The sequence below is a fragment of the Lissotriton vulgaris genome, chromosome 8 (genome assembly GCF_964263255.1).
Source record: "Lissotriton vulgaris chromosome 8, aLisVul1.2, whole genome shotgun sequence".
In the NCBI taxonomy this organism is placed as follows: Eukaryota; Metazoa; Chordata; class Amphibia; order Caudata; family Salamandridae; genus Lissotriton; species Lissotriton vulgaris.
The window spans coordinates 774,159,415-774,173,362 of record NC_141696.1 but is presented as its reverse complement, the minus strand read 5'-3'; positions in this window follow the sequence as shown (position 1 = coordinate 774,173,362).

The following is a 13,948-nucleotide window of genomic DNA, read 5'->3' as shown; positions in this document are numbered from 1 at the left end:
GAGCCCTGCATCATGCATGCACCACTTTCCGTGGTTTCCAAGGAACGTAGGGCTCTCTTAAATAAACGCACAGCGTATTTGACTTTAGCGAGATCGGTCACACACAGGCCCAAATTTATTAAGATTTCACACAATGCAGAAAAATGTCAAAACCTGCTGTTCTTGGTTGCGTAAAATAAATCTGCAGTCTTGTATCCACAAAGTTTGGCCTACTACTGTGCCATACCCTGCGCTTGCATAAAAACAATGGGGCATATTATCAAGGCAGGCGATATGAAATTATCGTCACTTTTGCGGCCGTGTTTGATGGAGATTGTTGAGCATTTGATGGCCCTGGGGACCACCACCTCCCAGAGCCGGCTCTTGTTTCATCGCCCTATTAGCAAGCTGTCGCTAACATTAGTTAGCGGCAGCTTTGAGGCGATAGTGAGTGGTTTGGGGCCCACTTTGCATGTCAGCAATATTTATCGCTAATGACATGCAAAGTGGGTGTACCCAACCTGTTAGCAAGTGAAAGCAGTCACTAACATCGCTATCGCCTATTATCAATGCAGGCGTAGCAATAAAAAAATTTGCACTAAGCGCGAATATCGCTGAAAACAAACCCCTGCTCAGCCCAGTTCTTAACCTGTATTTGCAATGGGAGTTGGATATTCAGGTTAAGACCCTATTGGCGTTAATGCCTAAATATCGCTGGATTCCCAGCAATATTCACGCATTTTGCCGCTATCGCCGGATATTTGATCCCATTTGAGATAAACATTGCTAATAGCACGTTATCTCTGTGATAAAATCCGGCAATGCGCGGTGATAAAAAAATATTGCTAAACCCATTTAGCGATAAATATTGCTAGTTGTTGATAATATGGCCCAATCTGCCTTGAGTAAAGCATGGTCTCGGACTATAGTGCAGATGCAAGTGTGCACTGTGTAGCGTAAGATCTGTACTGGAAGCATATCCTTTCGGGACAAAATCCTATCTGTAGACAAACTCAAAACATTCCTACACACTGGATATGCAGCGCACTTTCAATCATCGGTTTCCTTGGCAATCCAACACATTTTCCCTTCTCTGCCGCTTCGTCCACAGATGTAAGTTTTCGATGCCAAGTCGGATCTGGCTATCTTAGTAGATCAGGCTTTGTGTCAAACGCCTTAGGTGTTTGTACTGATTTGCTCCCCAGAAATGCTCCCTTGACACAAAGCAGTTTGATTCTATATCACAGAATGGACGCAAGGCCTTAGTGTATCTGGGCAACAGTATTTTTCGCAGAGAGGGCAATGAATGCACATCTCTGTTGACAAATGTGAAGCATGAAAACTGTAATTGCAAAAATCTGGAAACAACAAAGAGCGAACATAGTGCTAAAAAGACCTAAAAGGAAATCTGGGGACCATATGGGGCATTAAAAGTGGCAATATAATTATGCAGAGATGAAAGCAAAAAAGATGGGGTAGGCGTACATTATGTTTTATGTGTTCCCAGATTGACATACCTACTTTCAATCTGTTTCACTGACAAAACCCAGATCATATGAGCTCCTGAGCTACTCTAGCATAAAGAACAAGACCACTCACCTCAGCACCAATCTTTGAGTGAGCTCTACTTCAATACTGAAGTTTCAATATCAACCTGACATATATTGTCTCCACAAAATCTAGTGTTAACATAGTGTCAAGATAAATAGACGCAAATCTAAAATTGAAAATTCTGCAATTACCTATATATGCTTAAGTTACATGGACAATATGCAGTTAGTCAATATCGTGGAATTGATACATGTGAAACTTTGCTATTATTGACCTCGATATTGTGTGAATCCTTGTATTTACAAAGGATTGTTTGTATAAATGTGTCACAAAAAGGGAAATTAAAATGTTTTCACTTGTGTTGCTGCCAAAAGGTTTAGTCGTTGAAAAGCTGTGTTAGCCATCACATGAACCAGCACTATCACACCAGGCCCAGATACATCATGGGCAGTCATCCTATCAAGCACATCCATAAGACACAGTCACCCCTGTTAGAAATTGGTTTCCTGGTTGACTGGGGTATAAGCCCTGGTCAATCGGTAAACACAATCATAGTTAGGGTCAGGCACAAGCACTCCCTAAATTAACCTGTTCTCACCCTCTGGTAGCTTGGCACGGAGCAGTCTGGCTTAACTATAGAGGCAATGTGTGAAGTATTTGTGCAACACTTCAAACAGTTAAACAATGAGAACACCACAATAAAAAGAAATCACACCAGGTTACAAAAATAGAGCTTAATTTTATAAATAAAATCTGATCAAAACAACAAAAATCCAGTAAATAGAACCAATGTTATGAATTTTTAAAGAATAACTGTATAATAGTGCTTAGAAGCATAAAACGTCAACAAGGGATATCTAGTCACGATGGACTGGGTCAAATTCAAAGGTTCAGGCTGATTGTGATGGAGTGCTGGTCGAATAAAGTCCACGGTTAATCCCGCTGAAGTTTTACCTTTTCAAGTTTAGTGCCAAGAGTCTCCTTCGCAGGTGAGAAATTCACTGGAAGCAGGAGAGATTCAGTGGCGATGACCAGCGGGATGCCAAGAGCAGGCAGGGCATCACGGACTGACAGGCTGGAGCATCGCAGTGGCGATCCACACTGGTGGACAATGCTTGCAGTCCAAAGAGATGAATGTGCAGCAGCTCAAGCTGATTCTCTGTGCAAGCTGCGTGGTTCTGGAGTGTAGGGGCTCTTTCACTTTTGAGAAGAACCCTAAAGCTTGACTTAAAAAGATTAAAAAACACCTCCAAGGGCTCAGAACCTGGGAGATGCCTCTTAGAGGTCAAGAGCACATTGAAGACAGGCCCAGTAGTTGTGGGAGCCTGTTATGTCCCTGAGACTGACATCAGGAGGCCAACAGATTAGCCATTTGAGTTCCTCAGATTGTGGAGCAAAATTATTTTCCCGGTGTTTAGTTTTTGTTTTGCATGCAAAACCGTCCTCCCATCTTGGGAGGGGAGCATATTAGTCCCCCTTTTCAAGAAGGTAGACCGTGATGCCCCACATAACTATCGACACATTGCCCTTCTGGATGCCATAGGTAAAGTCTTCGCCAAATGCCTTCTGATGTTGATTAATGATTGGGTAGTTAAGGGTGAAATTCTACCCTTTGAACAGACTGGGTTCAGGCGAAAGCATGGAACTATGGATAATCTTACGGCATTGCAAGTCTTAACAGAAAAATACATTAAGGCCCAAGGAGGGAGAATCTATGCAGCCTTCATAGACTTCTCCACAGCATTCGATAAAGTAGATCGTCCTTTGCTGTGGAGGAAACTATCGGATCTTGGCATGCCATCTACCCTTCTGGAGCTAGTTCGGGCTCTCCACTCTGATACTTGGTGTAGAGTCTTGATGGGAGGGGAAAGAGTCCATTCCCAAGCCATTCCTACGGCAAATGGTTTAAAACAAGGTTGTTTGCTGCGCCCTTTATTATTTTCCTTATACATATCTGACCTCCCCTATGCCTTGTCTTCATGTGAAGGTATCGCCCCTTTACTGGGGGGCAAATCGATTGTCTGTCTGCTTTATGCAGACGATATATTAATCCTGGACTTAACTCAGCGGGGATTAAATAATCATCTGCAGGCATTACATGATTATGCAGAGACTCACCACTTAAAGATAAATGTGGCAAAAAGGAAAGTAATGTGTGTGACGGGAAGGAAAAAGCCGAAATATGGGTATTTCACTTGGTCAGTAGGTGGACAAAAACTGGAAGTGGTAAAATCTTATGTCTTTCTAGGAAAAATTATAGGTGGAAATTTAAGTGATAAGGCTCACATAGCAAATAACGCTCAGAAAGCATTGGCACAAGGCAAAAGTTTAATCTCTCTCTATAGATCTACAGGTAAAAGACATTTTTCCTTTCTACTAGAGGTTTACCTCGTTAAAATTCCAGCTTCCTTACTGTATGGCATTGAATTACTTGACCTGGCAAAGTGTGGTTTTTTAAATACAACTGAAGGTAAAATTTTGCGGATTTTAACCTCATTTAATTCCGGCTGTTCCGTGGCCGCCCTTAGGCTAGAATTTGGTCTGCTTAGCAGGTGGGTTCAGGGACTTGCAGGGAAAGTGCGATGGGTTTTTAGCCTCGCAAAGGGAGAACCTGGTACATTAAGATTTCTTATTCAGAAAGAATTATTAGGAACTCTGAAAGAGCATTCTTTAATTGTAAAACATTTTCGAAAGGCGGTCGACCTGCTTCAATTATCTGAATCTGTACTTTCTACTCTATCCCCATATCAGCTAAAGTCTATTTTGAAATCGGCCTCTTGGAAATTAAGCTTCAATATGGATAGGGAAGCTTGCATTTCAAAGAAAGGTGTTGCTCTGACCATTGACTCTTGTCTGATAAGAAAAGTACAACCTTATATTACTTGGAATCTCCCCTATGGAGTACGCCGTTTTTGGCTTTTATTGAGGCTGGATCTTCTTCCTCTGAATAATGTATTGTCCAGATGGTATGGTTCTTCAGCTATGTGTAACTTTTGTAATAATTCAATTCAGGATGTTACTCATGTGCATTTTGTCTGCCTGGCTCTATTTTTACATCGGCGTAAGTGGATGAGACCAATTTGTCTACAACTAAACATTTTGTCTGCCACCGCATTAATTGACGCTATTCATAATCCACCAAATGAAATGTTCTGCCATAGAATTTTTTATTTTTTTAAAAAGTTTTTTAGATATATATTAAATAATCTTTTTATGGATGTTATGATCCTTTTAGAGATTTTATTCGATGTTCTTAAAATGTTATTTCTGATTCTTTTACTTGATTGTATGAAAATGTATATTTTTGTTTGGGTTCTTCTTTTATGTGGACCTCTTTGGAGTTCCAAAATCATAAATAAATAAATTGAAATTTAATTGAATTTAGTCCCTCAGGGGTCCTGTGTTCTAGATGGGTTTCAGGTTCAGTTCTTCCTCTCCAGGAAAAAGGGCAGCAGGTTGCAGGTCAGCAGAGCGAGGCTGCAGCCACTTCCGAGTGGTCGTCCAGCACAGTGGCAGTCCTTTCAGCAACACAGAAGTACTTCTTCCTGGCAGAGTATCTACTGGTCCAGAGATGTACTGAAGTGGTAGTGTCTGAGGTCCAGTACTTACACCCAATTGTGCCTTTTTTATGGGGGAAACTTCAAAGACATGACTTTAAGTGCACAGAGGACCTACCTTCCTTCCCGGGCTCCAGACTCAACACAGAGTGGTATGCAGCCCTGTGGGGACAGAGCTCAGCCTATTTAGATGTAAGTGAGGCTGGGTTCAGCTCCTCCCTCCCATCTTGCAAGGATGGTCCATCAAGTCACACCTAAGCTTCGATTGTGTGTGGCTGTCTCAGGAGAATACACAATGCCCAACTGTCATCCACACCAGACATGCGGTCAGAGATGGGCAGCAGATACCAAATAGCTAAAGTAAGAAACTGCAAACTTTCCAAAAGCGGCATTTTCAGAACTACAACTTAAAATCCAAATTTACCATCAGTTTGGATTTTTCATTGTGATTCCAAAGACACCAAACTTTGAAAGTCGATCTCTTAACAATGAAGCCTGGGCAGTGAACTCCGCTCCACTCGCGGAGTTTCCTGCACTCCGCGTTACGCGGTGCTCGCGGAGTTCCAAAAACTCTGCTTCGCGGAGCGGAGTTTTTTCCTCGCTCACGTTCACCAACGTCAAGTTGGCGAGCGCGAGCGGGGAAAATCAACCTCCCAGTGAGATTTTTCCTTGTTCGCGATCGTCAACATCAAGTTGGCGAGCGCATGCGTGGAAAATAAAGATCCCAGCGAGATTTCTCAGAGCAGGATGGTCAGGTTTCTCATTGCGATTGGTCGCGTATGCTCGCATCCTCTCGCAATCAGAAACTAGTTGTTTACATTGAGAAAGCTGCCCCTCGAGTAAAAATCTACTCGAGAGACAGAAAAGAAAAAGAAGAAACCGCTTGCGTTCTGCAGGGTGCCGTTCGCAATGATTGCCCAGTGCGGACAAGCATCGGCACTGTGCAATCACCGCAAACTGCAGTTTTCTATGGAACTCCGCCGCTTGCGGAGCTCCGCGTAGTGCGATGGAGTTTTTGTTGCACTTCACATAGCTCCGCGTAGAGCAACTCTGTGTACTCCAACCCGGGCTATTAACAATTAGGAATTACACTTAGACAATGGAATAAGGTAATACCAATGGTATCCTATGGGAGAGATTGTAGTGTTGTTTGGCCATGTACAGTAGGACCCTGGTGGTCCTAGGAGGACTCCTTACAAAGTTACACAATCAGTTGAGAGGTATTTGGGTGTGCCTAGGTGTAGTCAATAAAGTCTATGATGCAGTAAGTTCAGTTAACTTTGCATGCCAAAGAACAAAGTCATGTATTACAGAGCTTTGTGTGTGACGAATTTATTTGCATGCTCCAGAGCTGGAGTGGATGCCACAACTGATGACGAGTAGGGGATAGGTGCCCAGGAGAAACTAGACTGCTCTCCATGAGAGTTTACCGAGGTGCAGCAAACTGCTCAGCCATACTGTGTGTGCCCCAAGCAGCAAGTTACAGTTGGCGTATGTGGAGTCTAAGCACTGCTCTAGCTCACACAAAGCTCTCAAAGAAAGGGAGGCCCTACAAAGGAGTACCGTCAGAAAGCCTGCCAGAAGCTTACTTGTAAGATTAAAAAAAGAGATACCGGGGGGGCGTGGCTTGGCGGGCGAAGATGGCGGTCGCAGCTTAGTAGAGCTCCCGCCGGACCGAACTTACTTTCATCACTTATCCTGGCCCCCGAGCCCGCAGGAGATACCTAGCTAGCGACACCGATCCAGGAGTGTGTCCTGCTCTCTCCGGTGACGAGTTCCCGCAACTTCGTCTCCACCGGGACCCTGAGGCGCCGATAGTGGTGTGCGGCCTGGCGACTGGCAGTGAGCCGCGGTCCTCGATTTTGGAGACGCCGAGTGGCCACTGCCGGAGCGCTGCCGAGAGTTACGTCAGCGGTGCGGACCCCGGACGGCCCTGAAGCACTCGGACCCCGAGCCCGCGGGTGGTGCCTGGCGAGCGCCGTCGGTCCTGGAGTGGGCCCTGTCTTCTCTGGTGCCTGGATCTGGCGTCTCCATCCCCTCTGGGACCCTGAGGCGCCGACGGCGGTCTGCGGCCTAGCGGCTGGCTGGAAGCCGGGGACCTCGATTTTCGGACCGCCGAGGGGCGGCTGTAGGCGCGCTGCTGTGTGGCGTCAGCGGCGCGGACCTCGGCCGTGCCTTGCAGCATTGGTTGCCTGAGGATTGCGGAGGTGCCCTGCCTCCTCTGGTTCCTGAGAACACTCGTGGGTGACACGGCGTGGTGGGGGCCTGTCCGGTCCTGTGAAGCCAGGGCCTTGAGTTTCGTGACGCCGGGGTCGCGTTGGCCTGCCACAGTTTCCTACACAGTCACCAGACCCGACGTCCGGACGCGGGGCCAGGGGCCTCCTGTGCCCATAGTGGTGGACTTGCTGCCCAAGGCCTGCTGAACCTGCGGCGGGCGGCGCCCGCCCCGTCCAGTGTGAAGACCCGCTGTGTCCGTGAGCGGCCATGACCAGGGGTGGTGGAGGGGGCCCGCCTAAGCAGGACCCCATGGACAAGTTTGCCGGGCCCAGTGGCGGCGCCGGGGCATCTGGCGGTGGAGGCGGATCGGGGCCGGACAACGCGACCATCCTGGCGGCCATTACCCAATCCCGGGACATGCTAGATGCCAAAATAGGGGCAGTGGGAGCGGACGTTACGCTGCCTCGCCAGGACCTCCGGAACGCGGTGGCGCGGATCACTGAGACTGAATCTCGCATCTCGGTGACCGAAACTGACATCGGCGCCCTAAAGAAAAGAATGGCAGAGGTGGAATGTGTCCAGAAGACTCTTGCGGCCTGTGTGGAAGATGCCGAAGGGCGCGCACGGAGGAATAACCTCCGTTTTATCGGCTTTCCGGAGCGGTGTGAGAAAGATGGCATGGAGCGGTTCCTGACCCACTGGCTGGAGAGCTGGGTCCCTGAGGGGACACTGTCGGCGTGCTTTGTGATTGAACGGGCACACAGGGCCTTGACTCAACGGCCACCTGAGGGGGAGCGTCCTCGGCCGGTCATCGCCCGGCTGCTGAACTATCATGACCGTGATGCCATACTGCGGGAGGCGAGGAACAAGGGTTCGCTTACTTATGAAAATCACACCATAATGATCTTCCCGGACTACACGAAAATGGTTCAGCAGCAGCGACAATCCTTTGTGGCCGCCAAGGCTAAGTTGCGAGGCCTGAAGCTCCAATACTCTCTCCTGTACCCGGCCCGCTTGCGGGTGGTACACCAGTCCCAGACGCACTTCTTCGATACACCCGAGGAGGTATTCGGCTGGACCGACGAGACGGTGCGACTTCGGCCACATGCCCAGCCGGGGCTGGACCCTGGCGGGTCCCAAAGGTCATCACCGGAGCGGACGGACCGCACTAACCGGAAGGGACGAGATCTAAGAAACGATCAGCCTCCGCTAGTGCGACGCAGACGAACGGCGCACTTGACTCTGAACACTCTGATGCTGGCAGTTGAACCCTGGTGGAGCCTAGACATTGGTGTTGCTTTATGCTGGAATGGATCGGCTGGTGAGACTGTTCCTTATGACTCTATTCGTGTTTATCTCTATGCTCCTGAGACACTCTGAGGCTCTGGGTTGAGCCACTGCGGGGCTCGGGTGGCGGTTTCTATGGGCCTTAGCCCCACACGAGTAGTGGGTGTTGTTGGGGGGGTGGTGAGTGTGTGTTAATGGGAGTGTTGGGATCCATTGGTATGGCGGGCCCTGGGTTCTCTGTTCTGGACCCGGGTCTCTCCATGCCGCGACAGATACTTCACTGTTTTCTGAGGTATTGGGGTGGGGGGTGTGGGGCGCAGGGGGGGGTTGCCTTGCTGTTGGCGTTTGGGGACGTTCGGGCTTGGGGTGGCCTGGTGGGTGTTGGGGTGCTGAGAGTTCGGGCTGGGAGGGTGGGACCGCACGTGTGTATGGCTTTTGATTTTGTTGCTTTGTGGGGTGCGCCAGGGTGGGGCGGAGGGCCGGATACTGGACACTGTATTGATAATGGCTGATAATATGACTATGTCTCCTCAAAAGACCCTGCGGGTTGTGACGTGGAATGTGAGGGGTATTCTGGATAAAATCAAGCGTGGGGCTGTGCTGCGTTGGGGAAAAGAGAGATGGTGGATGTGCTGCTGCTTCAGGAGACCCACATGCTGGGCTCCAAGGCCCTTAGCCTCCAGAGGTTCGGATTTCAGCAGGTGTACCATGCGGGCTTCACGAGGGGCTCGCGGAGAGTGGCTATCTTGGTGCACCGCAGGGTGGCTTATGTGCATGAAAAGCAATGGATTGATCCTCAGGGCCGGTATATTTTCATCAAAGGCCTGTTGGGTACCGAACAAGTGGTTTTTGGTAGCGTATACGCCCCCCCCCCTCTGCAGTGGGCCTTGTCTGAGCGGCTGTTCGCGCTGTGGGATGAGATTCCGGAGGTACTGACCATGGTGGGAGGCGATTGGAACGAGGTTATGGATGTGGGCCTGGATCGCCTGAGGCGGGTGCCTGCTGTTTCGGATCCCCCCCCAGCTGCTGCTCCCACCAAATTGTGTGCAACTGTGAATGGCCTGGGCTGGGTTGATGTGTGTTGACATTTTCATCCAGCTGCGCGTGAATTCACATATGTGTCGGCGGTGCATGGGTCCTTTTCGAGACTAGATTATCTGTTTGTGCCGGGTGCCTGTCTGAGTCGAGTCAGAGATGCTGTGATACTCCCCAGAGGCCTGTCTGACCATTCACCTGTCCTGGCTACTATGACCCTCCCCTCCACAAAACAGCCGTTTCGATGGCGGATGTCATCATGGCAGCTGCAGCGGCCTGAGTATGTGCATCACCTGCGCGAGGCGATCGATCACTTCTGGCGCGAGAATTTGGTGGGGGATGTGGATGTAATGGTGGTGTGGGAGGCGCTGAAACCTACGCTTCGGGGCATCGATATAGCTTGGTGCGTGGCTGCTCGGCGAAAACATCGGGAGGCCGTTGTGACCACCGCGGCCCGCGTAGAGGAGCTGGAGCAGCGTGGTCGGCTCGGGGGCGACGAAGGTGTTGTGAGGCAGCTCCTGCAGGCCCAACAGTCATACGCCTCCGTCCTTTACGAGGAAGCCCGGCAGGCGTGGCTTGCCACGCGCAGCAGGGTGTATCAGTGGGGTGACAAGTCCTGTTCTATGCTGCATAGGTTATGCCAGGCGACCTTCCAGCCCCTGGTGTTGCCGGGCCTTACGGCGGATGACGGCTCGGTCATGAACGACCCGGATTTGCTGGCGGCTAGTTTTGCCCGTTATTACGAGGCGCAATACGCTCCTCGTGATCACCTGGAGACGAGCGGGATATCCACGTATCTTCATGACCTGCTACCACAGGCCATCCCCGATGAGACCAGGACCGCCCTGGATACCCCACTTACGGCTGAGGAACTCGGGGACGCCCTTGGTCAACTGAACACTGGTAAGGCGCCCGGCCCGAGTGGCTACCCAAGTGAATTCTATAAAAAGTTTTACGTCCAGCTGGGGCCCCACTATCGCAGCGCCCTGGAGGCGGCACGGGTTCAGGGAGAGCTGCCACCAGATTGGCGTCATGCTGAAATTGTGGTCTTTTTGAAGCCGGGCAGGGCACCGGACAGGCACGACTCTTACAGGCCGATTTCCCTTCTTAACATCGAGGCCAAGATTCTGGCTAAGGCCTTGGCGAACCGCCTCTTGCCCCACATTGCTGATCTAGTCCACCCCGACCAGGCTGATTCATGCCTCGCAGGGCCACCCGGCATAATATTCGGCGGGCGCAGGCAGCGGTGGATGCCATAGGTGCTAGAGATGAACAGGCGGCACTCCTCCTGGCGGACACGGACCGAGCCTTTGATTCGGTGAGTTGGGCATATCTGTTCACACTGTTGGCCCACCTCAACCTGGGGCCGGTCTTCTTGTCGTACGTTCGTCTCCTCTACACTAACGTAACGGCCTCGGTTCGAGTGGCCGGTGCTACCTCTGGGCGCTTCCATATAGGTCGCGGTACTCGGCAGGGTTGCCCGCTGTCCCCATACCTGTTTGCCCTCGCCATGGAGCCCCTGGCGTCGCGGATACGAGCAGATGCCCAGTTGCGTGGTTTCATCTGGAATGAGGACCTGGTGGATAGGATTGCACTATATGCAGACGACGTCCTCCTCTTCCTTACTGATCTGCGGCGATCGGGTCCCCGGGTCCTGGAGATCATGCGGGCGTTTGGCGAGGTCTCGGGTCTTCATCTTAACCTGCATAAATCGACCCTGTGGGTGCTGGGTGGCGGAGTGGTGGCCGACCCCTGGGCTGCTGAGTTGCGAGTGGCCTCGGATGGCTTAAAATACCTGGGCGTTTTCCTCCCAGAGTCACGGGCGGTGGCCTGGGCGCGTGGAGTCTTGCCGGTGTGGGAGCGGGTCCAGGCTGATGTCAAGACTTGGTCCAGAATGCCGCTCACCATCTTTGGGAGATCGGCCATCTTCAAGATGGTGGCGCTTCCGCGGCTCCTATACCAAATCCAGAATTTCCCGCACCCCATTGGCCTGGAGTGGTTCCGTCAGGTTAGTTCAGTGTTGGGTCGCTTCTTGTGGGGTGGCGGTGCAGCCAGAGTGGCCTTGAAGACGTGCTTTCTGTCCACATACTGTGGTGGCCTGGCCACCTCGGACCGACTCTCCTACTACCAGGCTTCCCAACTACTTGTCCTTAATGAATGGTGGTATGGGGATAGGGGCGATCCGGCTTATGCTCTGGAACGATTGCTCATGGGTGATCGCACGCTCCACACCATTCTTTATTCAGCTCGCCTGCGCCGTGGGTTGCCGTCGGTCACCGGGGTGGTCTTTGCGGTGTGGCGACAGTCACTACGCCGCATGGGATGGTGGGGCAGATTGACGGCTGAGACGCCGCTTTGGCATAACGGCCTGCTCCCGGAGCTGGCGGCCTTGACCGGGTTTGAGGGTTGGGAAGCCATTGGGATTACACAACTGGGCCAGGTCATGTCCGGCACCACCCTCAAATCCTTCGAGGAGCTCCGCACAGAGTTCCAAATGCCTCAGTCCCAGTTCTTCCGCTACCTCCAGCTGCGGCATGCCCTCACCCCGAGCATCGCCGGTCTCAACTCCTTGCCGGAGTTTAGCCCAGTCGAGGCTAAAGTGTTTATGGGGGACCTGGGGGACAGGAAGGTCTCTAGGATTTACCAGACACTTGTTATTCATTGCTCCTCCACCCTGCACTCCCTTCGGGAGGCGTGGGAAGTGGACGTGGGCCCCCTGGATGAGGACGATTGGAGGGAGGCGCTGGAATCCCCACGTGGAACCGCCATTGCGGTCCGGCTCCGGCTAATCCAATTCAAATACTTGCATCGTGCTTATTATACGCGTGAACGGTTGTGGAAGGCTGGTTTGATTGCATCCCCGGAATGCCTGCGATGTGGGGCGGTGCCTGGCTCCTTGATGCACACAGTGTGGTCGTATGGCCGGCTGACTGGGTTCTGGAGGGGTGTGTGGAGTTGCCTGGCTGAGGTCCTGGGCTGGGACCTTCCTCGTACCCACCGGCTGGGCCTACTGCATATTATGGAAGGGATTGGGGGCAATGTGTATAAGCGCCACTTGTTGCTCTTGGGGCTGGTCGTGGCTAAGCGGGACCTGGCCCGGGCGTGGAAGTCGGTGAGGGCTCCCCCTCTATCTGCATGGAAGGCTGGGCTGGATTATTTTATGGGTCTGTAGAGGCCGATCTTTGAAGCAAGGGGCTGCCCGCGCAAACACTACAAAATCTGGAAGCGTTGGGCCGACTATCGTGGTGTGTCCTTGGACCCCCCGGCGGAGCAGGAGGAGGACATTTGAATACAGTGACAATTTTGGCCTGATGCAGCGACGCCCTGGTGGCATTACACCTGTCTTTATATATTTTTATTTTCTCTGTTGCTTCTATACACGTGTGGTAAGGGGGGTTGGGGGGGGGGTATTCAGAGCGGGGGGGGGTAGTGTTGTGGGTTAGGGTAGGTTGCTGGGGAGTTTCTATACTGAGCCTATTCTGAGTCTGCTCTATCACTTGCTGCCTATGTAATTGCTATATTGATATTGTTGTGGTGTTCTTGGTGTGTGGAGATGCCACATTCTTGATGCTCATTTGCTCAATAAAATTGGTTGTGGAAAAAAAGAGATACCGTGCCACAAATTAACACAGAGCCATTGTCCATACAATGCAGAAACATTAACAGTAGCGAAAACCAGGTACGAAGAAGCGCCAAAGGCAGTGACAGCAGGTGCAACAAAATCTCTATAGGCAGACACGACTGGGTGCAAAGTAATGCTGAAGGCAGGAATGACCAGGTACAACACGACCTCGAACAGCGTGTTGCGACCAAGCCCGGTTGAGCTGCTGATGTTTGCAAAGTGGCAGGTAGCATTCACTAAACCAAACCTTGCTCACTTTGCCACTGGATTCAAGCTAGACTGGCTGATGACGGCTGTTAGCCAGAAACCGGTCCCAGGATGCTTGTTTCCGGGCCCGGGAAGACATGGCTTGGCAGTTTGGGCTGGACTGTTCCCATGAGGCACAGGGTCAATCTGATTTGCATATGGCCATGTCTGAACGGGGGAGGCAGAGTGAGCTAAAGAATTATGATGGATTGAACCCAGATCAGTTGACTGGGGGTGAGTGCTTGCAATCTTTAACACTCCTTTGATTATCCCCTTTGGTTTTCCTTTGGTCGCCCTAAATTGGCAGGGTATGCCCAGACGTGGGTCCCCTGCTCACTTTGCCAATGGATTCAAGCTAGCCTGGCTGATGACAGCTGTTAGCCAGAAACCGGTCTCAGGATTCTTGTTTCCGGTCCAGGGAAGTCATGGCTTGGCAGTTTGGGCTGGACTGTTC